Raw genomic sequence first — 9,290 nt, 5'->3', positions numbered from 1 at the left:
TGTTCCCACCCACTCCTTGATCTAGAGAACACCACAACTAGAAGCTCCTGCAGCAGGTGGTTGCCCACCCAATACTTACATGGAGGGCGAGGAGCTCACCCACCCAGTGATCCCTTCCAGAGCCAGTGGTTCTTTTGTCTCTGCTCTCTTAAGAAGTTATTCCTAGTGTTAAACCAAAACCTCCCCTTTAGCCCCATTAGATGCATTTCTGCCCTCTTCTATGTAGCAGCCCTTCAGGTCCCTGAGGAGTGCAGTCATGTTCCCCACCCATTTTGTTTTCCAGCCTAAACATGCTCAATCTCTTCAACATTCCCTCATAGGGCTTCTTCCCTATACATCTCAGAGCATGTTTCTTGCTCTCTTCTGAACCTGCTCCAGTCTGCATATCCTCCATAACCCCAGGTGTGGTCTGAGGGCAGAGCAAAGTGGAACTATTGTTACTTGTGACTAAGATTTGGGCTGCAACGTCATCAGTGTGCATATAACTTGCTCTGCCTCTGTTTTCCACTTCCTGGTTCCAGAGAGGCCATCTGAAAGAGGCAGTTGTGGTATGGGCCAGGGCAAACAAGCTGAAACTTAATCCAGGTGTGGTGATGGTAGTGTGGATGGGGAAACCTATTGGTCTGCTGAGGAGGAGTCAGCAGGGACTGACTGGACAGGGTCTTCTTGAGGGATCAGGTTCGGAGCAACAGCTGCCTGTTCCCAGTCCTGAGGCAGCTCACCTGTTCTGCAGGGTTTCTCAGACATGATACACAGAAGTTCTCAGCAACCTGCTTTAGTACCAAAGGATGGAATTCATTTAATGTAACCCTGCACACCTGAATCCCCTAGGGCTTTCCTGATCAGCTTCTTATTAATCTCAAACTACGCAGAGACTGAGTCTGTTGGCTACAAGCCATAATGGCTCTGTACTACCTTTAGTATTGGTGACAACATGCCTCTGGACACCACCTGCTTGGGCACACAAGTTGGGTTAGTGCTGTTGTACTCATTTCCTGTTTGACTCCTGAGTTCTGACCCTTCCACTTCCCTCGAGACACATTTGTGGACCAGGGTGTCAAGTGGAGCCCCACCCTGGTGCAGTGTTGCCTCCTGAGGGACCATGGGGACATGCCAGACCTTCCCAGCCAGCATCTGCCATGCGTAATGCATGCTTTCCCCTGGGGGTAATTGAATTTCCACAGGAACCGGTGTGTGCATTTGCTCATGTTTCTCCATAGCTGTGCTGACAACATCCTTTTCAACTGCAGAAAATTGCCCCAGGTGGATTAGAATCAGCAACATCCTGAACTTGTTTGTTTCTGCTTTGTGGACTAAACCACAGAGTTCCCTCACTTGGTACTGCTGTTCAGATAAGCCACAAGCCATAGCCAGTGTTGGAAACTCCCATTGTTCTAGGTGCATTTTGCGACAGGGAATTTCATTAGCGTGAGCAGTTTCTGAGCTCTGGACGCAGCATTGTGTCTAAGATTCAGATTAAAAATACAGAGTGGAAGGGAAGGGGGACCTTTTTCTGCATCCCCACTTCCAACTACTCTCTGAAGACTGAAGAAGAGACCCTCTTAAGAATATTAGGAGGGTGGGCAGGGGAAGGACTAGACCATGTCAAAAATGAACATAATATAATACTTTAACTGCAGTTCATTCATTTTCAGCTTTGCATTCTTGTATACAAAAGCACATCTAGACATTCCGTTGTTGCACCCATAACCTAGGTTTAAGGTGCCATTTAGCTCCTAGCTTTCATATTTTAGTTACTAACACTGGCCGTAGTCACTGGGAGATACATCTGAACCTGAGCTTATGGTTTAATGCTAAGCCAAACTATGGTTTCAATCAGGGTAACATGATAGTGGTAGCAGGATGAAGGGAGGAGTAAGGAGCTGGGAGTTTTGCTTCATGCACTTACTTGCATGCTCTCTTGTTCATGCAAAGCTATGGTATGCCTTCATGTCACATGGAGACTAGGCCATCATCTCTGGTTGGTGCGCTGTGTCAGGGATGTTAGGGATGCCTGTTCTTTTAACACTGCTTTTGGATTTTCTTTTTTATTTATTTTTTTTATAATCATATTTATTAAAATTTCCAATAATAACAGAATAGAAAAAATAGAAAAGATAAAGAAAAGAAAGAAAAAGAAAGACCAATTTTAAACCCTTATTTTCATAACCTTCTTTCTGGGACTCCCTCCTTCCCCTCCCGACTGTATTCCCCTTTCCCTACGTTGGTTCCACAAGTTCTCATTCCCAATTTAAACCTAATATGTTATACCTATTAGCCAATTTAAATTACAATCTTAACATCACTCCTCATCTTTAACAAAATAGAACAAAGATTTTTCCCCCAAGATCTGCCCCGTTTCCTTCCACGAATTCCCCCTTTTTTCCCCAAAACATGTTAAATCAAAATACCAAAGTTATATAGAAAGATAAAAGATAGAAGATAGAAGAAGATTCCAAAAGTTGGTTACATAGCCTTTGGATTCTAGAATTCCCCCTCCCTTCCCCGGTTTGGATTCCCCATGTCCATCAGTCTGTATGTTGTCGGCCTGGAGGTCTCAAGTCCACAACCAAATTTTCCTCAATCCATCTTGCCGGTTTTCTTTGAATTTGCTTGTTTTGATAATGTTTAACTTCAAAAATCCAGTCTAATAGAGGCCTTTAATTTCCCTTGGTCATTGTTGCTCCTCCCATTATTCTTTCCGTGGCATAGTTGGTCCTTTGCTCTTTTGTTTCTTACTTTCTCAGGTTTCTGTCTTGTTCAGCTGCAAAACCATTCTTATTCTGAAATCTAGTATCTCTACAGAGGTTTGTTATTCAGGAACAAAAACTTACGTCCAGTTCCTACCTTACTTCAATAGAAAGATTCTATTGTGTTGTCACCTCTGTAGACAAAACAATATTTCAGTTTTGCTACTTTCCCAGGAGCTAAGACCAGTACACATCCCAGAGTAGTTTTCCACATACGCCACTTGTAATGTCCCAAAGCCCCTCTAGGGGGGTTGCAGTAACTTTGTGTCCTCTAATCCAAAAGTCAAGTTGTTGTTTCTTTTTCCCCCCGACATTTTGTATCCATATTTATGTCCAATTGTAACAAAATTAACCAGCAAAATACTTGTAACAAAGTCCTCTTTGTATTCTCAAGATTTGACAGCTACTTTGACAGCTGTCAAACTCTCCATCTCTCTCCGCCAGGTTCTCCGAATCGCCCCGGTTCCCAGGGGGGGTTGCCTTTTCCCTCTCACCCTCGACTTTTCTCCTCCAGCACAATTCTTGTAATATCCCATCGTGGAATTGATATTTTTTGTCAGCAATAAACTTCTGAATCGATCTTGGTTTCTCAGTCCTTGTTTTAGCATGTTTACAATCAGGTAGGGGACTGACTTCCTTTTTAGATCCCCCCCGCTCGTGCCGAATCCGAAAAAAATTCCTTTTTTTCTCCTTTTATACCCGGTTACCCAATTACTCACGGGTTGTTGTTAAATGTCCGAATTTTCAATGGAAGAAGCCAGCGCTCTCCGACGAATGGCATGCGGCTGCGCTCGGCAGGGGAAGCGATAGACTCACAGCACCACGCCGCTCCCCGGCACCCGATCCGTAGCCTTTAAAAAGGCTCCTTCACGAGTCGGGAGGGCGCTGATGGTACCAGCCGAGTCCCCATGTCCACGGGCTCCGTGCCCGTGGTTTTTGAGGGTCCCCGCGTCGCCGGCGCGGTAGGACCCAGCCCCTGCCGAGCAGACTCCCTCCGGAGCTCGGAGGGAGTCCGCCATTCGGCAATGGCGCCAACCCGGAAGTCGCCAACACTGCTTTTGGATTTTCTGGAGTTGGGCTTTCTCTCCCAGCTGAGCACTTGCTAGAGCAGCTGTTCCACCACATAATGTCTGTGTATCTTCAGGTTACTTGACATGTTACTTGACATGATGTGGAGATGTGAGGTTAGGTTTTCCTGGTTGGGGGTCTTGTTGTGGCCTGGGAGCTTGCTCCATAGTCTCTCAGTCTCCCATCATCTTTTCCCTCACTCCTTACATGCCTCACTCCCCTTCATTTCAGGCCCAAGTATTAGAAAGTCAGTTAGGGGAAATGGTACAGTTTATTAGGATCCAGAGATCTGTGATGGAGGCAAGTTAGGCTACATTCCCATTGCTGCATGGAAAAGAAATGGAGGCTAAATTGTGGATTATGCTTGAGGATATTTATGGACATTATCTGTGCCTCTATTGTCTAGATATCTTGTGAGATTTGCTGAAGCCAATCAGAAGCCGTGTTAGAGCAGGACAAACAACATTATGAACAGTGAGTTGTGGGGCCAGGCCCGTCCCTATCTCTGAGAGTGAGCTTGGGTAGTTAAATTAGGACATGCTCTTTGAGAGAGAACAACATTTGCCTTTCTCTTTACAGTGCAGCAAACTATTTGCTTTGCCTACACAGCCAGAGGCAGGAATGTTTCTGAATACCAGTTGCTGGAAACCACAGGTGGGGAGAGGGCTCTTGTGCTGTGGTCCTGCTTCCGGGCTTCCCACAGGCATATGCCTAGCCACTGTGAGAACAAAATGCTGGACCAGATGGGCCCCTTTTGGCCTGATCCAAACTTGGTTGTGCACAAGGAAGAAGGTACAAGTTTGCGGAAGGGGCAAAGCATAATAATCAAGGACATTCATCCCAGGGACGGAGCCAGCACTGCTAGGCGGATTGACAAGTCCAAAGTATGTGTTTGGGGAATGTCTAGTTCAAGCCACACACTAGGCAGGAACAGTTAGGCCACCTGGCTGTTTTGTGTGCTTTGTCTTTTGAGAGTAAACTGGCAAGATAAATAAACTTTAGGGGGATGGTACATGATTTTGCAATTGAAAAGTCCAGGAAAAAAATAAAGTTTTTTAAAAAAAATATATTTATTACGGTTTTCAAAGTATTACAAAAAAGAAAAAGAAAAATACAAAATAAAAACAGTTAAAAACAATTCAATCTTTCCATAACCTATCTTTCATTTGCTTATTTCCCGGACCTCCTCCCGCCTCCCTCTTCTGTATTCCAGTTCAGTTTGTTGGTTCAGCGAATCCCTCCCCTCTTTGATTATCCTGATCTTCAATCTTAAAATATTTTAGCATTGGATTTTTACCTATTAATAGTTCATTTTCTCATATTCCCTTATAACATTACAGCTATAAACCACTTAGTTTCTATCCAACATCATTCTAACATTCATAAATTTTACAATATTTCTGCAAATAGTCTTTAAACTTTTTCCAATCTTCTTCCACCGACTCTTCTCCCTGGTCTCGGATTCTGCCAGTCATTTCTGCCAATTCCATATAGTCCATCACCTTCATCTGCCATTCTTCCAGGGTGGGTAGATCTTGTGTCTTCCAATACTTTGCGATAAGTATTCTTGCTGCTGTTGTGGCATACATAAAGAAGGTTCTATCCTTCTTTGCTGTTGAAAAAAATAAAGTTGTAAAGTGTTTATGAAGTGTGTGCTGCTGCATTGGATCAGTAGAACAACAGGATAGTGTTTTTATTAGGACAATCAAAAGTTATGACATAAGTTTTTTTGGACTCTTTTTTAGATTGAATGTTTATTAAAAATTGCGGGTACTGGTGGTGGTTGGAGGCATGGCAGAAAAGCCCCAGTGTAATGTAAGAAAAGTAAAATAATTAAAAAATGGCTTTCTTTTCTGACTCATGAGAATGTAGGGATTGGGTTGTGGTATGCCAGTGAGAGGTTGTACTGGGTCCCCCATAGACAGTGCTCTGCTGGCTCCCACCTCAGGGTTCCTAGTGTCTGGTTCCTGTTCTGGGATTCCAAATCTGACCCTTTGATGTTTTGTACAATTTGGCTTCTGGCCATGGGGCAAAGATCTCTGTGGAAGTTGCTCCTCCCAGTGTTTGTTCCCCTTTGTTGTGCCCCCCATGGCAGGCACTCCTGTTTGCATGAAAGAGGCTGGCTGTATCTGACCAAAGAGGCCCCATCTAGTCCAGAAGCCAGTTCCCAGAGTGTCCAGCCAGGTGCCTCTGGGAAGCCTGCTAGCAGGATATCATCCCATCAACTGGTATTCAGAGGCACACCACCTCTGGTACTGGAGGTAAAAGAGCCACTGTGGTTAGTAGCCAATTGGTGGCCCTATCTTCCATGAATGTATCTAATCTTCTCTTAAAGCCATCCAGGTTGGTGACCATCACTACCTCTTGTGTGTGTGTTTAAGTATGTTTAATTGTATGAAGTGGTACTGAATTTCTCAATGTTCAGCTCTATTGGATGGCCCAGAGAGTTCTAGCCTTGTGTGTGTGGGGGGGGGGGAACTGTTTCCATTTGACTCTCTAGAAGTGGCTTCCCCCACCTGGTGCCTTCCAGATATATATTTTTAAATTATAGCTCCAGTCAGGCCCAGGCAGCATGAACAGTGGTCCAAGGATGATGGGAGTGATAGGCCAAAAGACCTGGAGGATGCCAGATTGGGAAAGACGGCTCTGGAGCTGAGGTGGTTAGTCTTTTGTGGCCTGAGGACCCCGTTGCCTTTTCACTGGGTTCTTCAAGTGCCAAAGTGGTTGTAACTATCTCCGACACTTACACACATTGGCAGATCCATATGTCAAGCTCTTCTGCCAAGGTTCAAGCTTTAACACCTGAACAAAGCCGCAATTCACAAAACTGGTGAAGATGGGAGTGGAGCCTTTCATCATCTAATACATCCTGGTAGGTTTCGCAGAAATGAATGAGCTTCCACTTCTGTGGAGATTTGTGAGTTCATGCATGAAGCAGTAGATAAGACTGAGCAAAGGGAATATGAGAAATTGCCTCTCAGAATTCATGTTGGCAGAGTTTGTCCCTCAACCCTGTAGCTTTGTGGTGAGAAGGGTTAGGGTTAGCAATGGCAGGGGTTGGAGCCTAGGATGTTCAGCTAGGCATCCCAGCAACTCTTATCACAAGCCTGACAAATCTGACTCAGCTTTACTGGAACTTCTCATCCATTAACGCTGATAGTCTTTATTTGAACTTTGTTACTTTATTCCATGTGCAGCTGTACTCATTCTATCTGTCTGTTACAGTTTTGTTTTGCATCTTTTAATTTTCATTTGTTCTCTCTGTTTTACATACATTATTAAATGAAGAAGAAAAAATCCACCTTCTCAGCTATTTCTCCGCAAGGAGGCATTATTTCCTCAAGTCAGGCTCAGCCAGGAGTTTCCTGCTCCAGCAAAATCAGCTGGCAGCTACCAAAGTGCAGGCATGATGATGCCACAGAGGGAAGCTGAAACCTGAGCACCTGAGAGCACGCAGAGCTGTGCAGACATCTTGTTCAGGTTTGCCTGGGAATATGCAGGATGTTGGCAGTGTGGCGTTGTGTGGGGTTTCTTTCTCAGTATGCTGTTCCGTAGTGCTTTCACCCATTCAATAATCGGTAGTAAGCAGAGGAATTTACTAGCTGCTCCTTTTAATCTGTTTTAGAGCAATTTGAATTTGTAAAGTACTTTGCTGCCAGTTGTCCAAAATTCAGTTTTCAAATTCAAAGATGGCTTCACCATTGCTCTCATTTTACAGATGAAGTACCAAGCTGACAGCATTATGATCAAGGCCACCTAGTGAGGCTCAGTGTGGCATTTGTGGATAAGCTAAGCAGTTCTTTTCAGGGGATGCCTGCCTGTGTGATTGCTTTCTGTAGGAGGGCCCAAATACTGGGGCTGTTTATAGCCTTTGCTACCAATATGTGGAGAACGTGCAAGAGCCAAGAGCTTTTCAGTGGTGGGGAAATGGATGCTGCTGCCTCTTTTAGGGGGGGGGAGAAGGGGTGCCTCTTTGCCATTTTAGGAAGGACCATTTCCAGAGGATGGGGGGGACGACGACAGGTGAGCTGTGCTTAGCAGGGCCTGTTTTCTGCACACTGAGAACTTGCTTCATTAGCAGGAAATCCTGGGACCTCTTGGGTTTCCGATGCATATCTCTGTTTTCCCCTGAAAACCACCTTGAATCAGCATTTGGGTTATGAAACAAAATTATCAGTAATTTCCAGTAACTAAGCTGACCCCAATTCTGGTTAATGTAAGAGGTTTCCTGCCTGCTTGGTATTTTAGTGACAGCAAAGCTACCTGCTTGATTTCCTGTGCACTGTGAGGAGAAGCTCACGTAAGATGCCTCCTGGAGCCTGAGGGTGTCTTATCACCTCTGGGTGATGGAAGTAAGAGTCATGGGTAGTTCCTTGGTTGTGGCTGCAGAGGTCTAGCTTCTGAGCCCATCCCAGTTAAAGCTCAAAGTGATCTTAAGAGTGATTAGGAAAGAGATTTGACAGAATAAGGCTGCAATGCTGCAGTGTCTGCCTGTGATGTGTCCATGTTTTAAGATACCAGGAAAGGCCATAGCTTGGTGTACCCTCATATACTGTGTCAGGTAGGAGGGGGCAGGCAGCAACCTGGATCAGACACAAGTGGGCTTGCAGGCGCCACCCATCACCTGTGCCTGCAAATTGCTTTGAAAGGGGCTTTGCATGTCCTCACAATAAACTGAAGCCCCTTTGAAAACACTATCTAAGTGATAAGGTGCATAGTTGGGAGATTGCTGTTTATTTCTTGAGGCTTAAGTAGCCTCTGTGGCACAAAAGGTTGCCTATCAGCCAAGGCCAATACACTAATGGCAACCCGCCCTGGACAAGGTAGTTAGTCAGAGCTGTCCATGCCCTGGCTGTGGTTTGATTACTGCAATGTGCATGGGGCTGCCATTGAAGACAATTTGGAACGCCCCTGCTGCTTGGATTGCTGACAGGAAATGAGCGAAGAATGCAAACCTTTCCGATGTTGAAATAGCTCCCAGCGAGTTTCTGAGCCAATTCAAAGGGCTCTTTAAACCCTGACATGTCTTATCTGAATCCAGTCATTTGTTGGACCACCTTTACCTGTATCAATCCATCCGCCCAATGAGTTGGGCACCTGAGGCCTTTCCCTGGGTGCCTCCACCACCCAAAATGTGGCAGATGGCAACAGGGAAGAGCCTTTTCTGTGGTGGCTTCTCACTTTGGAAGACCCTCCCCATGGTGGTCCACATGGATACCTCATTGCTGTCATTTAGAGAACTGGCAAAAGCATGTTGGTTTTCCTAGACTGCTACATTAACATATATTGTAAAAGCATGATGCAACAAATGCAAAATACAATACATACAGCAGATCAACCAAAACAGCATCACAACTCCAGTTAAGAACACTGATAGGAACTGATTCTCATTTGAGCTGACATATTGGAGGTGGCAGAAGTGTTTGATTTTACCATTTATTTAAACTGACAGTTGCTTTTTCAGTTTGTTGA

Source organism: Podarcis bocagei (assembly GCF_964188305.1).
Source record: "Podarcis bocagei genome assembly, chromosome: 14".
NCBI lineage: Eukaryota > Metazoa > Chordata > Lepidosauria > Squamata > Lacertidae > Podarcis > Podarcis bocagei.
Note: the sequence above shows the minus strand (reverse complement) of the source record.